The sequence below is a fragment of the Ambystoma mexicanum genome, chromosome 7p (genome assembly GCF_040938575.1).
Source record: "Ambystoma mexicanum isolate Mex_15411 chromosome 7p, UKY_AmexF1_1, whole genome shotgun sequence".
NCBI lineage: Eukaryota > Metazoa > Chordata > Amphibia > Caudata > Ambystomatidae > Ambystoma > Ambystoma mexicanum.
Genome location: NC_090939.1, coordinates 752,007,438 through 752,026,535, shown reverse-complemented (window position 1 = coordinate 752,026,535; position 19,098 = coordinate 752,007,438). Strand labels below are relative to the sequence as shown.

At 52.2% G+C, this 19,098-nt stretch overlaps 1 protein-coding gene across 1 annotated transcript in view; it reads right to left on the bottom strand.

Moving 5' to 3' along the window:
- Nucleotides 1–19,098, bottom strand: part of LOC138526300 (E3 SUMO-protein ligase RanBP2-like) — a 1,418,318-nt gene that overhangs the window by 885,443 nt on the left and 513,777 nt on the right. The gene's annotated exons all lie outside the window — the stretch shown is intronic.

Below are 19,098 nucleotides of genomic sequence, written 5' to 3'. Positions count from 1 at the left end.
TCGACCTCCACGTAGCAGCCCTGCATATGTCCAGCAGGGGCACACCAGAAAGGAACGCCGTGGTAGCTGCGATCGCTCTGGTGGAATGGGCTCTCGGACGGCCAGGCAGCGGTCGGTTTGCCAACCGATGACAGTACATGATACAGCCGGAGAGCCATCTGGAAATGGAAGCCTTCGAGAGAGCCTTCCCCTGATTGACAGGTCCAAAGTTCACAAAGAGTTGTGACGTCTTCCGAAAACACTTCGTGCGGTCCACGTAGAACTTCAGCGCTCTAGCCACATCCAGCGAGTGCAAAGTCCTCTCAGCCGGCGACGAAGGCAACGGGAAGAATACAGGCAACACCAAGGGTTCGTTGAGATGGAAGTCCGACGGTACCTTGGGCATGAAGGAGGGGTGCGTCCTGAGCACTACCCTCGTGTCGTGAAAAGTCAAGTACGGGGCCTTGCAGGAAAGGGCCTGGATCTCTCCCACCCGTCGTGCGGAGGTGATGGCCACAAGAAACGCTGTTTTCCAAGACAGAAACTTCAACGGGGCCGAGTGCAGAGGCTCGAACGGAGGTCCCATGAGCTTGGTCAGCACCACGTTGAGCTCCCACGCCGGGGCCGGAGCCTTCACCGGCGGGAACGATCTGAACAGTCCCTTCATGAACTCTTTCACCAGACGATGAGACCACAAGGACGTCCGCCCCGTGGTTCTGGTGTATCGGGAGATCGCAGCAAGATGAATCTTGGACGCGTGTGCCAGTCCAGCTTTGGCCAGCGTCAGCAGGTACGGCAGTACTTGGGGAGCCGTAATCCGTAGAGGGTTAATCTTCTGTGCGTGGCACCAGACAGAGACCCTCTTCCATTTGTGTCCGTAGCATTTAAGAGTCGAGGACGCCCTGGCCTTTGCAAGAACCTCTCTGCAGTCGGCCGGTATGTCGTATCCTCCAAACTCTAGCGCTGCAGGAGCCAGGCCTGCAAGTTCAGCGATTTCGGGTCGTGGTGGAGGATGGCGCGTCCTTCCCTGGAGGGCAGATCCGCGTCCACCGGCAGCTTGATTGGCGGGGACGCTGACAAGTCCAGAAGGTCCGGGAACCATATCTGCCTCGGCCACGCAGGTGCGACGAGGATCATCCTGCACCGTGACCTCTTGAGCTGGTTGACGAGCCGGATTAGCAGTGGCAAAGGAGGGAACGCGTAGAGGAACAGGCCATCCCAGGGGAACGAGAAAGCATCGCCCATGCTCCTCGCCTGGGGAAACCTGCTGGCGAACCTCCGGCACTTGGAGTTCGTCGCCGTCGCGAACAGGTCGATCTGGGGTGTGCCCCACCGTCGGAAGAGGCGATCCACTAGATCCTGCCGTAGTTCCCACTCGTGGCACGAGCGCAGCTCCCTGCTGAATGAGTCGGCGATGGTGTTTTTTATCCCTGCCAGATGAAACGGCACCAGAAACATCCCTTGGGCGACTGCCCAATGCCACAGGTCCTGCGCCTCCTTGGACAGTGCTGGGGACCTGGTTCCGCCCTGTTTCCTGATGTAAAATATGGTGGTGGTGTTGTCGGTAAAGATCCTCACCACCTTGCCCTTGAGGGACGGAAGGAAGGACCTGAGGGCCCAAAACACTGCACGGAGCTCCAGGACGTTGATATGTAGGGATTTCTCTGTCGGGAGCCAAAGGCCTCTTACGTGCAGATTTTCGGTGTGCGCTCCCCACCCTTCCAGGGAGGCATCCGTGGTCACTGTCTCCTGGTGGGCTGGGGTCTGGAAGTCCATGCCCGCCGTCAGATGCGCGCGGGTGCCCCACCACCGGATCGCTCGTCGGAAACTCTCGTCGAGTGTGATCCTTTCCTCGAAGCTGCCCGTCGTTTGGATCCAGCGCGCGTCCAGGAACTCCTGCAACGGGCGCATCCGGAGCCTGCACATGGGAATGAGGTAGATGCAGGAAGACATCATTCCGAGGAGGGACTTGATGGACCTCACCACCTTGGCCGCGTCGGCCACCAACATCCGCTGCACCTTGCCCAGGATGGTCCTGGTCCTCTCCTCCGACGGGGAGGCCAGAAGGGACACTGTGTTGAGCCTCGCTCCCAGAAACAGAGCGTCTTGCGCGGGCACCAGGTGGGATTTGGCGTAGTTCACGGAGAATCCCAAGTCCGTGAGAAGTTGGACGGTCCTTGCCGTGTGAACCACGGCGAGCTCCCTTGTCTTGGCTCGGATGAGCCAGTCGTCCAGGTAGGGGTAGACGTGGATCCCTTCGCGGCGCAGCTGCGCCGCCACCGGTGCGAGGCACTTGGTGAACACCCTGGGTGCCGACCGTAGTCCGAAGGGGAGGGCTTTGAACTGGTAATGACGCCCTTGGACCACAAACCTGAGGAATTTTCGGTGCCCCTTTAGGATGGGAATATGGAAGTAGGCATCCTCCAAATCCAGCGACGACAGGAAGTCTCCTTCCTCCAGCTGACCCAGGACGTGCTGGAGGGTGACCATCCGGAACTTTTGCGCCTTGATGAACTTGTTCAGACGTCGCAGGTCCAGGATGGGGCGCCATTCCCCCCGTCTTCTTCTTCACGAGGAAGTATCTCGAGTAAACTCCGGAGCCCCGAAGCCTCTTTGGGACGAGTTCGATGGCGCCCTTCCCGAGCATCGCCTTTACCTCCAGGAGAAGTTGAGGGACGTGAAGTTCTTTCCTGGCCACGGGGGGGGACGCGCGGACACTTTCTTTGAAACTCGAGCGCGTGGCCCCGGGTCAAGGCATCCAGCACCCAACGGTCGGTGGAGATGGACTCCCACACGCTGACGAAGCTCGCCAGCCGGCCTCCCACCGGGGTGCATCGGTGGGGGCCCGACCCCACGGCCGGTTCAATCCTGCTTCGACGCGGCTTTGCCGCCTTGACCTCCTTGGCGACGACGGCGGGGTCCGCCAGACTTGCCTCGTCCTCTGTAGGCCTCCTGAGACCACGAGCGGGCCGCTTGACGGTAGGAGAAGAAACCGCCGCCGGAACCTTTGGGGGCGCCCTTGCCTCCGCTGCTCCGAAAGGGCGTCCGTCGTTGTTGCAGAACTCCAAGGGCCCGGGCCGTCTCGGTGTCCGCTTTAATGGCCTGAAGGGAATCGTCCACTGTTTTCCCAAACAGGTTGTTCCCATCGAACGGCATGTCCAGGACTCTGCTCTGAACGTTTTGATGGAAGTCCGTAGCCTTGAGCCATCCACGCCGCCTAAGGCAAACGCCGTTGCCCAACTGGCGGAACCCAGTGTCGGCGATGTCCGTCGCAACGGTAATGGCGTGGTCCGAAGCCACCTCACCTTCCTGCAGGATCTCCAGGGCCTCTGCCCTCTTGTCGTCCGGCAAGAAGTCCAGCAGGGGAGCCAGTTTGTACCAGAGCTCCCTGTCGTATCGGGCCACGATAGCCAAGGCGTTGGCAGCTTTAATCGTCGTCGCTGCAGACGAGATGACTGCGTCCCATAGCATCCAATTTCTTTCCCTCGCCGTCCGGTGGGGAAGTCGATGTGGAGGCCGCACCCCCCCCCCGCTTTTTTCCTGGCCGCCGCGGAGACGACGGAGTCCGGGGTAGGCTGCGCCCGGAGGCACAGGGGGGCCGTGTCCGGGACCCGGTACTTTTTCTCGTACCGGTCTCTTCTAGCTGGCGTCGTGGAAGGGTTCTTGAGGAGGGTGAGGCCCTCATCCCAAATGTCGTCCAATAGAGGCACTGCGAGGACAGTCTTCCTCTTGGCCTCGCGCCGCTGATAAAGGAAACCTTCCTTCTCCTCAGGGCAGAGTTGGAAAAGCTCGGATGCCCTGGTGATCATGGAGTGGAACGATCCAATCTCGTCGGGCGGAGAAGCCCTGGTGGGAGGCGACGACGGTACATCCTCGTCGTATACCTCGTCGTCCGTACCCGTCGCTGCCGTGTCAGTCCCCGTATCATCCCCTCGGGTGGACGGAGAGGAGGGCTGGAAGGGGCTCGACGGCTGAAAAGGAGGAGGAGGGTGGATCCTCCTTTTCTTGGTAGGGGGAACCCCAGAAGGTCCTGGTTCTGGGTCCCCCGACGGGAGAGGGTCCGTCGGCAACGGTAGTCTCGTCCTTATCTCTGAGCATAAGGACTGTATAGCCAACAAAATGGCCGCCGAGCTGTCTCGCGGCGCTGGCAGAGGGGAATCCGACGGGCGATCAGGGGCGTCACCTGCGTCGGGATCCATCCCGACGGGCCGGTCTTCTTCCACGCCGAGGCCGTGGCTTAAGACCTCGACCAGCTCCTCCTCCGAGGTTGAGGCAGAATCTACGACGACGCCCTGCCCCCCTTTTTCTTCCCCACGGGGGATTTCACGGGGGTCCTATCGATGGGCACAAAAGAGGACTCCCTCCGAGGTGGCAGGGAGACTCTGAGCCCCGAGGTCGCCACCACTGGTGTAGCCTCCACAGGCTGAGCCAGGGCCGCCGCGACAGTTTCGATAGAGGGCTTGGCCGGATGGATTAAGGCCTTCACCACCTTAGGTCCGCTCACCGCCTTATCCTTGAGGGGGGGGGGGGGACAGTGCCTCGCTCCCCCTCCGCCTTCGAGCTCGACCGGGGCCTCTCCAGGAGCCTCGCCGAGTGCTCGGCCTTCCTCTTACCCGACCCAGAGCGTTGGCTCGTGGTTGATGGTGCCGGGGAGGGTGCGCCCAGCCTGGCGCCCGTAGAGCCCGACCGTTCGGCGCTCCCGGTGCCAGCGGACTCGCGGTGCTTGGCCTTATGTTGGACCCCCGTCGCCGGGGCGTCCTCAAAGGTCTTAGAAGACCGCTCGGATTTCTTCCTCTTCTTCTCGCCGGACGGGCTCTTCCCTTCCAGCCAGTTGGCGAGACGTTGATGGCGGTCCTTCATGGTCCGCTCCGACATGTTGCCGCAAAACGCACAGTCCTTCTCCACGTGCGTCTTGTCCTCATGTAGGCAGTAAAGGCAAAAAGAGTGTTCGTCCTCCTTGAAGACGTTCTGCTAGCTGGCATCCAGGGCAGACCCTGAACAGCTTTCCGGGCGTCGAGCTTCCCTTCTCCTGGGCCATGTCCGGGCCTGAGAAGCTTCTGGAGTCCTCCAAAAGCGTAGCTCGACGAGATCTTCACCCTTGAGGGGCGCAGACGAATCCGACACGGGTCCCCGTTGATCGGATGGAGAGTTGGTGGAGCTTGAGGCTCTTTTGTCCGAAAAAACGAAGTTTTTGAGAAAAAACGTGAAAAAAAATAGCACTAACGCTCGAGAGCAATAGCACGAGGATCCCAACACATGAACGCGCGGTAAAAATCTGAAGATGGCTGCCAGAGGCGGTGCTTAGGTAGAGGGCAGTCATTGGCTGTGGTCAGTATGACGCAGAGACCAGTGATTGGTTATTACTACGAAAGACAGATCAGAAACGAAACTGATACTGTTTTTTTCTTTACCGAGGATTCCCAGCCTGACGACGGGGAATATTCATGAGCATGTGAATCCATGCCAGACCCCATGCTGGAGAAGTGCAGCTCCCTGCTGAGGGAGTCTATGTTCTTTACTCCTGCCAGATGAAACGGGACGAGGAAAATCCTGTGGGCCACAGCCCAGTGCAATAGATCCTGAGCCTCTGGAGAGTGCTGGGGATCTGGTTACCCCCCCCCCCCCCGCTCTACCCTCCCAGCTTCCAGATGTAGAACATTGTGGTGGTGTCGTCCGTGAAATCCCATACCACCTTGCCCTTGAGGGATGGAAGGAAGGACTTGAGGGCCCAAAACACTGCCCGGAGCTCCAGAATGTTGATATGTAATGACTTCTCAGCAGCCACAGGCCTCTTGCATGGAGACCTCCGTTGTGCGCGCCCTATCCTTCCAAGGAGGCGTCCGTCGTGACCGTTTACCGATGAGGCAGGGTCTGGAAGTCTGTGCCTGGCGACAGAGGCGCGTGGACACCCCAGTACCGTATCGCTCGACAGAACATCTCGTTGAGATATCTTGTCCCCGAAGCTTCCCGATACCTGGATCCAACGGGCGTCAAAGTACTCTTGCAGTGGCCGCATCCGTAGCCTGCACAGTTGAACGAGGTAAATGCATGACGACATTATGCCAAGAAGCGATTTTATGGACATTACCCTTGCAATCTTCGATGTCAACAGCCGTTGTACCTTGCCCAGGATGGCCGCCATCCTCTCCTCCGACAGACGCCAGGCACGACACTGTCGAGTTGAGACCCCAGAAACACTGTGTCTTGTGATGGCACCAAGCAAGACATTGCTCAGTTCGCCGAGAACCCCAGCTCCGTCAGCAGCTGGACGGTTTCCGCCGTTTGAGCGACGGCAATCTCCATCGATTTCGCTCAGATGAGCCAGTCATCCAGGTAGGGGGTAAACGTGGATTCCTCCGAGATGCAGCCGCGCCGCCACCGTCACCAGGCACTTGGTGAAGACCCTTTGCGCCTACTTTAGTCCGAAGGGAGGGGCCTTGAACTGATAGTGCTGCCCTTGAACCACGAAGCGCAGGAACTTGCCGTGTCCTTTGTGGATGGGGATGTGAAAGTAGGCATCCTCTAAGACAAACGGCAGGATATCCCCTTCTTCCAGCTGTCCTAACACGTGCTGAAGGGTGACCATCCGGAACTTCGGTGATCTGATGTACTTGTTCAAGCGGCGGAGGTCGAGGATGGGTCTCCAACCGCCCGTCTTCTTGATGAGGAAGTACCGAGAGTACACTCCGGAGCCCCGGAATCTCGTTTGGAAGAGTTCTATTGCGCCCTTCCTTAGCATGGCCCTGCACCTCCAGCAGTAGCTGAGGGACGTGGCTTTCCGGTCTGGCCACGGGTAGTATACGACGACACTTCCATTAGAATTCCAGTGTGTGTCCGTGGACCAGCGCGTCCAGCACCCAACGGTCAGTGGAGATGGTCATCCACACGCCGACGAAGCTCGCCAGCTGGCCTCCCACCAGGGTGTGCGGGTGGGCGCCCGATGTCCCGGCCGTTTCAGTCCTGCTTTGCTGTAAAGAAGCCGCCTTGGGGAACTTGGCGACCTCCACCGGGCTTGCCGCGGCACCTGTAGGCCTCCTGGGTCTAAGAACGGGACAGTTGACGGTAGGATGACAGGAAGCCACCGAAGCTTTTGGAGGAACCCTGGGACTTCCTCCGGAGGTCCGAAAGGACGGCCGTCGCTGCTGAAGCATGCCCAAAGCGCGTGCTGTCTCGGTGTCTGCCTTGATGGCCAGAAGGGATTCGTCCACCGTCTTGCCAAACAAGTTATCCCAGTCGAAGGGCATGTCCAACACCTTCAACTGCACCTCCTGGCATACGTTAGTGGCCTTCATCCAACCCCGCCGAAAGCAAACGCCGTTGCCCATCTGGCGGAACCCCATGTCGGCGATGTCCGTGGCCACCGTGATGGCATGGTCCGATGCCACCTCACCTTGCTGTAGTATCTCCAGCGCTTCCGCTCTCTTGTCAGGCAGAAAGTCCAGGAGGGGAGGGATCTTGAAACAGAGCTCCCTGTCGTAACGAGCCACGAGGGCGTTGGCAGTCTTGATGGTTGTCGCTGCTGACTAGATGACTCATCGTCCCATGGCGTCCAGATTCTTTCCCTCGCTGTCCAGGGGGAGGTGGGGAGGGGGGGATGATGTCGACGCAGCGGAGCCCGCAGACTTCTTCCTACCTGCCGCCAAAACCACTGAATCGGGAGAAGGCTGCAATCTCAAGCTCTTGGGTGCAGAATCCGGCACCCTGTACTTTTTCCCGTACCGGTCCCTCTTTGCTGGTGCAGAGGATGGGTTCTTCATGAGGGACAGTCCCTCATCTCAAATGTCGTCCAACAGCATACAGGTAGCCATCCTTTTCCTCTGGAGTCAGTTGGAACAACCCCGAGGCCCGCAATATCATGGCGTGAAAAGAGCCAATCTCGTCGGGTGGCGGGGACGGGAGATCCACTCCACCATAGTCGTCCGTACCCATGCCCGTCGGCGCCATCTCCGGTTCCGTCTCATTCCCTCGGTGGGGGAGGGGGGGGCACAGATGGTAAGGAGGGTGAACTCTCTCCTTGTGTGGGGGTTCTCCTGACGGCCCAGATGCCATGGGGTCTCCCGCCGGCGACAAGGGCATCCTTGTCCGAATCTCTGAGACAGAGTGTGTAGTGCCTGAAGGATGTCCACAGAGATGTCTGCCGGGGGCAGCGGTGGTTGCAGTGGAAGGGGCGGCGGCAGAGGCGTTGTGTCCTCTGGCTCCTGAACGCCCTGCTCCTCTTAGTCGGTGTCCCAGCCTTCCCGTAGGACCTGGACTCAACGAATCTTTGGTCCAGGCCAGTCTTGAGAACAGCAAGCTCCTCCTCAGAGGAGAGGTCCGTGCCCTGTAGGACTTACGTTGCCCCCCCCCTTTCTTCTCGATCAAGGGAGGCAATTTCAGGTAGATGACCGGCATAGCCTTCACCGGTGTCTTCTACCAGTTGAAAAGATGATTCCCTCCTGGCCGGCAGGGAAACTCTGGCTTTGGGGCATGTGTCCTGTGAATCTGTATCGACAGCCTTTGCCAGGGATGCCACCACTCCTTCAAATGGAGGTTTTCGCGGGGTGAATCTGGGCCTTAACGACCTTGGTCATGCTTGGTGCCTTCACCGCAGAGGGAGGGTCAACGCCACGGTTCCCCCTTGGCCATCGGTGCCGAGAAGTTTACCCGGGTGCTCAGACTTCCTTTTCTTCGCCGAGCCGGACCGTTGGCTCGTGGTTGAAGATGCCAGAGATGCTACGCCCAACCTGGCCTCCAAGGTACCCGCCCCAACAGTGCTCCCAGTGCCTGCGGACTCGCAGTACTTTGCCTTCTGTTGGGGCCGCCGTCGCCGGGGTGCCCTCAAAGGTCTTAGAAGACCGCCTGGATTTCTTCTTGCGGCTGGGTGACTGGGGCTCACCTGACTGGAGCCACTTGCTAAGCCGATCGCGATGGTCCTTCATGGTGTGGGGCACCATATCCTTGCAGAACACACAGGCCTCCACGCGCGTCTGGTTGGTATGCAGGCAGTAGAGGCACAGGGAGTGCCCATCGTCCAGGAAAATGTTCAGTAGTCCACATCCAGGGCAGGAGCTCACACTCGCACATACAGACATGAAGTGCCCCAGCCAGCATTTCCAGTGAGCTATGCAATGCTGGTAAAGCAAAATGCCCCCAGCCTTGCTAGCTCAGTGAGCATGTGCGGCTGGGGAAGTGAACTGTCAAAGGGAAACAATGTTGCCGTTTAACAGTTCAGCCAGCCCAGAAGCACTCCCTCAGCTGGAAAAAGCAGCTGAGGGAGGGCTCAGTGTTTAACTGGGCTTGCTCCTTCATAATGGGTGAAGGGGCCACTGGGTGGACGCCCCCTCGCCATCATGGATGAGCCGCCAGGATCAGACTGGTCTATAGGGCAATGCCCGTACCAAAAATGCAAAATGCTAGTATGGGTCAGGCAAAACGGGCTACATTTTTGGCCAATGTGGGACAATTTCATGAGTTACTTCACTATGCAGCTAGTCATTTTGACCATTGTTGCTGAATAAATATTCTTTAAATATCACAATTTGCTTACATTTTAACAAAAAACACCCCCTTTAGTACTATTCAGTCTGTGACTAAATGAATGAATATTCATTTGCAACTGGGGGGCACTTTTTCATTGGTGCCAGAGACACTCCTGCTCTAGTCCGACCATGTGAGCTGCCCCTCCCCATTTCCTCCAACCTGAAAAGAAAAAAAAATGTATTTCTTTTTTACTTTTCATGCTGTGCTCGCGTGCTTGAGCAGATGTGAAAACCAAGGCTGTCTCGCCCACATAGGACCAACCGGGATCAGAGTTACTTGTTCCTGGTGCATCTTATGCACTCTCCTACTCAGGAGAGGGATCCGGGAAGGGGGAGCTGGGGGGCGGGCAGCGGAATGTAAGCAAATATCCCTGACCAGTTCATCCACAGAGCATTCCCCTTTGACCCTGGCTGGGGAAACCAGGACGCGAAGTCTGGGCATTGTGCATTTTGCTTTGTGGCTAACAAGTGCAGTAGGGGTAACCCCAAAGTGAGAATATTCTGTCTAGGCTATCTGTTGAGTTGCCACTCTTATTTTTCTGGCAGTGGGTGTCTGCTTAGAGTGTCTGCCAGAGAATGGAGTTCCTCTGGGACATGGTGAGATGTTAGGAACATGATCCGCTTGAGTGGCCACTTCCATATTTTTTGGGATACCTTGGGCAGACTTCAAGAGTGTGTGCCTCCCAGCTTGTTCAGATAGAACATGGCTGTGGTGCGGTCTGTGAGGACATGCACCGTCTGACCCTGGAGATGTTGCGAAAAGGCCTAAAGAGCTTTGAGGACTGCCAAGAGCTCCAGGAAGTTGATGTGTCTTTGGGCAGTAGCGTGTGTCCACTGTCCGTGGGCTGTGTGGTGGAGGTAGTGCGTACCGAACCGGCGAGTGAGGAGTCTGTAGTTAGGATCGCTTGGGCTGGTGGAGCGCAAAAAGGTTTTCCTTTTAACAGGTTGTCCTTGGACCAACAGCAAAGAGCCAGAACCACTGTTAACAAAACAACCACTAGATCGTCCCACTGTCCGCTTACCTGAGAGCGCTGTTTTGCTCACCATTCCTGCTTTGGATGCATGAGCAGGCGCGCGTGAGGAACCAAGTAAATGCAAGAGGCCATCATCCCTAGCAAGCGCATTGCTTAGCATACCATTATTTAGAGACCGAGTTTGTATTGCGGTGCCTACAACAGCATATTTTGTACTCTCGTTTGAGGGGAATGCCAGCTCCTCCTTTGTGTTTAGGATAGCCCCCAGAAACTGTTTTATTTGGCTGGGGACTAGACTTTATTTTTTTTCTCGTTGATAGAGAAACCCAGATTGAAGAGTAGGCTTATTGTCTTTCGAACATTTCACTTGCAAATCTGAGGAGATACCCAGGTGATTAGCTAGGTGTCCAGATAAGGGTATACTAGGATGGACATTCTGAGCAGGTGTGCTGAAAACTACTGCAAGCACCTTGGTGCCGATGTGATGCCGAATGGGAGCACTTTGAACTGGTGTTGTACAATCGCCATCATTCAATGCAGGTATTTTCTGTGCATATGGTGCATTGAAATATGAAAGTATGCATCTTTCATATCCAATGTCGCCATGACGTCCTCCTGTTTCAGGAGCGCAATCACCTCCTGAAGCGTGGTCGTGCAAAACTTTTGTGGTTTGACATTTGTTCGCAGATCTAATACTGGGCGCATGGTAAGGCCTTTTTTTGGGACAAAGTAGTATGTTGAATAAATACCCTTGTTTACCTGGTTTGCCAGGATGATTTCTGTTGCGTCCTTCTCGGGCAGCATCTTCATCTCCTCCAGCAGTAAGGCTTTTTCTTCTGCTGTTAGTTTCTTTCGTCTTGGCAGGCGGGATAGTGGTTTCTGAATCAGCTCGATGCAGTACCCGCCTGCCACAGTGGACAACACCCACTTGTCCGATGCTATCCCCTCACATGCGTGGGTGAATTCAGTGATTCACACTCCTACTGGAGTGGCATGGGAGGGAACCTGAAACGGCAACTACAAACAGGATTCCCTAGTCATTCTTACAGTAGATCAACTGAAAGATGTGTGTAAAGTTTATAAACCTGGCTGTTAAAGGAAAGAAAAATGAATTGATTGAAAGATTGTTGGAACACCAAAGATTGAGAAATTGGGCTGTAACCCCGAATGTCTCACCACATGTGGATAATGTTGATGAGGAAAATGATGATTTAGAGTCTAACTCTAATATTATTGAAGAGGCAGATGAGTCAGTCGTCTCAGGATGCGATCCCCACAGCCCCTCTACCTGCTCTTGGGCCTCAACCTTTAGCCACAGGGACTTGAATTGAAATCACACACTTTAAATGAATAAATTGTCTCTTGAAAATGGCTCTCTCCTAGAGTCTTCCAGTCCTAAGAGACCTCGCATGCCTAAAGAAGCTTTGAGTATGTATGAGGTGAGACTTGATATTTTGGATTGGTTGGCTTCTTTTGAGTATAACTATGGGATTCAGAGTTTCACTTGGAATCAGTTGATTCCTTGGCTTTTGTCTAGGCTCCCCCAGGTTGCAACTGATGCTGTCATGGAGGTGGGGGGACATGAAAGATTGGAGTATGAAGATGTTAAGCTAGCTTTAATAGCTAGATTTGTGAAAACTCCTTCCCAGTACCTTAAGAGGTTTAGGAACTTCTAAAAGCATGATGGCACCCCAGGGCTACTTGGGGGTGTGAATGTTTGAAAAACGTAGATGGTTGGGTAAAGGGTTTGAAGGAATGAGAAATCTATTTTTGATGCCTGCTCTCCTGAGCTGATACAGCATTTGCCTGACTCTAAGGAACTTGAACCAATAGTTAGAAAAGGCTGCTGACTTGTGGGTTGCCAACAGGGCTACTCACAAGGAGTCTGGGGCAACTCAGAAGGATGAGGGGAAGAAGCACAAGAAAGATACAAAAAAGAATTCTAATACCTTCAATCCAAAAGAGGGCCACAAGCATAAGAAGGGTAAGCCACAAAGGAAACCGAATCAGGCTAGTGAAAACTCTGGTGCCAAACCAGAGAGAGGTCAGCAGAAACCCTCATTTATCAAAACATTTGGAAAATGTTATGCTTGTGGGTCTACAGACGATGTGAAAGGGGATCCCAGATGGAAGGGTAAACCTTCAGGAAACCACACTGTCTCCTTAGCCTTCTCCAAGATGAGGTAGAAATGGCAAGTGGAAACTTTCACCTACTGGCTGAGGAACCCATGAAAGTCTCAGCCAGTGTTTCTTTAGTGTCCCTGGGTCTGTGGGAACAATAGAACTTGGATGTCTATAATTCTATCCCAGACAATAATAAAGAGTATTATAAAGACTGTTCTTGTCAATGGTCAGGAGAGCCCTGCTATTAGAGACACTGGGACCAGACTTACTGTAGTGAATGATTTTTTAAAAAAAAATGTTTTAGAAAGGTAGAGGATGTTGCTAAGGCACCCAAATGCCTCACTAAACTTGCTGGAGGCCCTGTTCAAATGCTTCCACAAGTACCAGCTCTCAACCAGTGCAATGCCATGATTGTAAAGATAACTGGTAGAGTGCAGAGTGAGGTTCCTGGGAGAGTCCTGTTGGGGAATGACTTCAAAACTCCAAGAGTTGTATCAAGCGCCCCCAGGCCTCCCAGCAAAAGGAAACGGAGCAGACAAGGAGGGCCAGGCAGAGTATATTAGATGTCTCTCTAGAGGTTGTTGTAGAAGAAACTATAACAACCAGCCCACAAGAGTTACTGACTGCAATTTCAAAAAAGAAAGCCAAAAGGGGAAACCCAAGGTCTCCAAGAAGAAACCAGCAAGCACTCCTGTGCTTCCAACAAGGACATCCCTGAGAGGACGGTCCAAAGTGACACCTGTGACTACTCCACTAGCTGAGGCTGAGTGTGAGAACCAACCAAGAAAGGTTGAATCAGCTGCTGAGGAATCAGAGCTGGAAGACCTTGCCCCTGTTGGAGATCTGGATCCTAAAGACCATCCTGAGCTGCAGTCTTTACTGGCAGAAGGTGGCCCCTGTAGTGCAGACTTCAGAGGTCAAAGTGTGTCCTACTCTTGAAGGTCTTCGCCAACAGGCAGCTTCCCAGCTGGATGGGCGAGAGCCAAGGAAGCATAGGTTATACTGGGAAGATGGCCTCTTCTACAGTGAACCGAGTCAATCCTAGGGGACTACAGAAGACTTGTAGTGCCTCTAGAGAGCAGACTACAGTTCCTACAGTTAGCCCATGAGATCGCTTTGGCTGGTCACTTGAGTTTCAAGTTTCTCTCTATTTCTACTGGTGTAAGTTGGGGTCTGAAGTAGATACATTCTGTAGGAGCTGTCACACTTGTCAGACATCTGGCAAGAGTGGAGCCAAGAATGTGGCACCTTTGGTGCCTCTCCCAGTGGTGGGAGTCCCTTTTGAGAAGGTAGGAATCGACATGGTTGGTCGCTTGGACCCTCCAACCTCTTCAGGCAACCGATTTATATTGTTTGTTGTAGACCATGCTACAAGGTATCCTGAAGCGATACCTATGAGGACTGTTAGAGCTCAGGCTGTTGCTAAGGCCCAATTTGGTATATTTACCAGGGTAGGTTTTCCTAAGGAAGTCATCTCTGACAGGGTATCTAATTTTAGGTCCCACTACATGCAGGCTATGTGGAAGAACGGGAATGACTTACAAGTTCTCAACTGCCTACCATCCTAAGACAAATTGATTGGTAGAGAGGTTTAACCATACTATGAAGAGGATGATAGGTGCTTTAGAGGAACCCCTTAGGAGAAAGTGGGACCTTGTACTGCCATGCCTTCCCTTTACTTATAGAGAAGTCCCTCAGGAGGGAGTTGGATTTAGTCCCTTTGAGCTTCTCTATGGTCATCCAGTTAGAGGTCCATTGGCCTTAATTAAGGAGGGGTTGGAGAGTGCTCCTTCCCCCAAGCCAGTGGGAGTCACTGGCTAGGTGTTCGGTCTCCAGAGGAGAATGACACGACGACAGAGGCATTGGATAACTTAAAAGCAGGTCAGGCACTGGTAAAGCATTGGCATGGCCAGAAGGCCAACATGGTCGAGTTTACTCAAGACCAGCTAGTTTTAATTATGATTCCTACAAGGCAGAGGGCCTTACAGGACAAATGGATAGGACCATTCAAGGTTGTGGGAAAACTTGGAGAGGTCAACTATCTGTGGACTTAGGCAATCCTAAGGATGCCCCCAGGGTCTTTCACACCAACCGCCTAAAGGCTTATGTTACCAGACCAGAAGTGGGAGCTTTACTTCTAGCTTCAGCTAGAGAGGAGTAGGGATGTAACGGTATACCGTTAAAGATACCGTGAACCACTTAATTGAAAAATAATAACCGTCACATTGTTTATACCGTTCATACCGTTAAGTGTGCTTTTCAATCTGATTTGGAAAGGCTGCAGTAAGCAATTGCTGCGCGGTCTTGGTTTTGCACTGTTGGATGTGCCGTCTGCCAAGTAGTTTCAGTTGGAGCAGTTTTTAATGCCATTCCATAAACCACACGTGCCTTACACTAAATCAATATGTTAGCAATAGGAAGAATAGATACAGTGCCAAGAAGGAATAGGGTTTACTTTGGGGTGGCGGCTTTGGGGTTTATATATTTATAATGGATAATATTCTCTAAACATATGGCAATGGGGGATTTCCCTGGTTCTATCATTGAATTTACATATAATAAGTCACACTGCGAAATTCATGTGTGTGTGTATATATATATATATATATATATATATATATACACACACTACCATCAGCCTCCATTGATCTGTGGCATGCAGGTTATCAAGATGGCAACATGTTCATCTTCACCAGTAGCCAGTGGGGAAGCAAAAAGCCTAAATGACCACTTAAGAAAAGCTATTCAGTTTGCTTTGCCAGTTGCAGCAGGCCTCCACCCCATCCCCTCCTCCGCACACGTGTGTTTGTGTTTGGTGGAAGCAAGGCATTTCAGTGGAAAGTATGTTGAAAAGCCCAATTCTGGACCCGGGTGCCTGGTTTTGTTTGTGATGATACATCTGTCAATTTATGACCTTTTAGAAAATATTTGTTAAGATCAGTTAACTCCACCTGCTATACCGCGATAACCATGAAATACCGTCATTTGGCAAGAATGTTATCGTACCGTCATAAAACAAATACCGTGACACCCCTAGAGAGGAGGAAGAGAGTGAACCTCTACCTGATCTCCTCAGGGGACAACCTTTAGATGAGAAAATAGAAGTTCATCCGTCTTCTAAATTGACACTGGAACAACAGGGGGAGTGCAAGTTCTGCTTGACCCCCCCCCCCCCTTTGGGGGCAGCATGATATTCTCACTGGTGACTGTTGACCTGTTAAAAGCAGAGGTTACAGGAGGTCAGATAATGTTAGAACCCACATAAAGGAAGACGTCAACAAGATGCTTGATCTCGGGGTAATAGAGCCCTCTACAAGTCTACAGTGTAGTTCAGTTGTACTAGTGCAAAAGGCAGGATCCAAGGAGTTGGGATTCTGTGTGAACTATAGAGCTCTTAATGCAGTCACAAAGACTGATGCCCAAACTTTACCTAGGACAGATGATCTGGTGGATAAACTTGGTTCAGCCAAGTACCTCAGTACATTTGAGCGAAAGTCATGCTATTGGCAAATAACACTGACAGACCATGCCAAGGAGAAAACTGCATTCTCAACCCCAGCAGGCCTATACCAGTTTAAGGTAATGCCTTTTGGACTAAAGAATGCACCTGCAACATTCCAAAGGATGGTTTATCAGGTTCTGAATGGGATGGAGGACTTCTGCCTGGCATACTTGAATGACATTGCAGTGTTCAGCCCTACTTGGAAATAACATGTTGACCACTAACATTTTGCAGGCTCTTAAACAGGCCCATCTGACCATAAAGGCTAGTAAATGTCAAATTGGTCAGAGCAAAGTGGTCTACATTGGACATGAGATAGGAGGAGGTGAAATAAGGTCATTGCCGAACAAAGTACAAGCTGTACAAGACTGGGCCACCACTACTACTCAAACCAAAGTGAGAGCCTTCTTAGGTCTCACTGGTTATTATAGAAACTTCATTGAGAACTATGGCTCCATAGCTTCTTACTTAAATTAAGTCTCCTCACCCAAATTTCCTAAAAAGGTCAGATGCAATGAGGAGTGCAGTAAGGCATTTGAAGGACTTAAAGCCCTTTGTCAAGATCCAGTCCTACGAGCTCCTGACTATAGCCAAACCTTCATTGTGCAGACAGATGCCTCTAATACAGGTATAGGTGCAGTTCTGAGTCAGCTGGATGAGAAGGGTAGGGAGCACCCCATCTGCTTCATCAGCAAGAAACTGAAGGAACCAGAAACAAGGTGGGCAACCATTGAAAGAGAATGTTTTGCTATTGTGAGGTCACTGAAGTTTAGACCATACTTGTATGGATCTACTTTTGTGATTCAGACTGACCACCAACCCTTGAGATGGCTAATGCAGATGAAGGGGGAGAACCCAAAATTATTGACATGGTCAATCAGCCTGCCCCCCCCCCCCCCAAACTCATGTATTTTACCCTTGTGTTCTTTGGTTATGGAGTTTTTAGATAACTCCATAGGCATCATCTTTTTATTGTTGTGTCACACAGCACCTTTAGTGCAGTGGCAAAGGGGTGTCCTTTGGACTTCCCAAGGTTTGAATACCTTCTCTGGGATGAACTACTGTTCCCCAGAGAATGTAAAGTTAAATTGACTTTACTAGTCTTTAAATTCATAGACGCAGCACACACTATCTTCCTATAGAGTGCTGGAGGGGTTACTTAGTATCCCCTATGTCTAAACACTCTTGTAGCTGTCAAAAGCTAACATTTCCTATTGAAATGGTGGGTGGTAGTGGTTTTATAACTAACTACCATGATTTTTCCCGATGGCGAACACCGGTAGCTAAAAATCGGGGGCGCCATGTTTTTCTTTTTTTTTTCGTAGTTTTTGTGGAAAGGTCCTTCTGGTGTTAAACTCTGCGCGCCAAACCAGGTTTGGTCCCTTTGTTCGTGAGCCTTTGGCGGGCTTCGGAATGGCGTCCGAGTGTCTGGGGTAGGCAGTAAGTGAGGGAAGTGCCAGAAACTCCCTGTGCTTAGTCTCCTAGGAGACCCAAAAGCACTCTGCCGTGATTGGCTGGCTGACTGTCCGGCAAGGACAGCCACCCTGCTGGGTGAGTGACAGCTAGGCTGGAATGAAAGAGAAAATTTTTAAAAGGCGAGTCTCCAGGACTGGAAAGCAGAGTGCCACTGGAACGAAAGAACACGAAGACTAACTGGAAGAGGACGGCTGCTGCAACCTTTGGACCGTTGGTTTGCCCGGTGAATCCCTGTTGCATATCTGAATCGCCAGATCTCCATTCAACAGAGAAGCTCCTTCAAGGACCGCTTCTACCTTCGAGTTGGTGGGACCAATCAACTCAGCAAACGCCTGGATACCATTCTCGGAGCTGGTTAAGGTTTAACCAGGGAGAGTGACACCAGTTTGTGTTTGGAAGCCACAGCTACTTTAGCTGAAGTGATACCATTTTGTTTGCTCCGATGACGATCCCACGAAGGAGTCCCCCGACGTCCTGCCTCTTGTCCCATGACTGAGGCTCAGGAACAGTGAGATCTGCAGGAACTGCCAGGAACCAACGTCTTCAGCTACATCTGTTTGCTTCATTTTAAGGTACTGTGCCATCCGGTTGAGAGATCCCAAATCTTGCAGTGAAAGTTTGTGAAGCTTTCCCACCTTGCAGGCCTAATCAGCTTGTGATCCAGCATATCACTCATCTAAACTACTAAAACGTTTACAAAGACTTCTCCATCTGTACCAGAACTGTGTTTCTACTAGTGAATGTTTTCCAAATGACGGTGTAAATAAATGTTTTAAGTATTTTTTACTGAGAAACCTTGAGTGTAAGTGTCTACTTGAACCACTGATTGTGATACCCGTGTAACTTCTTCTACTGCTCACATTCCCTCTTAAGATAAGCTGGGCTACTCAGCTCGCTACCAAAGTGTGTGGTACAGACTTATACCAAAGGTTGGATTTTGCTTCCACCTGTAGTCCTAATTGTGTGTGGTGTTCCCATAGGGTACTGCATGCACTTCTGCCTAACGATGCCTAGAGCAGAGGTGCTGTTCTCAAGATGAGACTTTGGCATGGGGCGGCTCTGTTGATGCCCCTGGCTGTGAGACTTCTCTAAGTGCCATTAGTTGGTCGGGGTGTTTATCCATGAATTTCAAGAAACAGAACATTCTTCCTACAATTGTATTAAATTGTTTTGGTGTAAAATGACATTCTGGTGGGAAGCCTGAGATGACAGGGCCATGGGAGGGAGTGGCATCTTTAGTAGGGGTGCGCTTTGAGGGAATGGTATCCTTATCGTGCATAACCCCAGAAAGGGTGTCTAAGGGAGTTGAAACATCTGTTTGGGTGACCTTGGGTTGAGGGGTATCTAAATCTTGTGTTTTTATGCGACCTTGCTTTTCGTAGTGAAGCGCTAATGTGTTCAATTAATGCTTGTATTTCCAGCACCTTTTATGAGTTGCTGAGATGCCTTTAGACGCCTGTTCTTCGGCGTGCGAAAGGAGGGCCTTTTTATATGCGGTGTCTGAACGGACCTTTGCTTTCAGTTT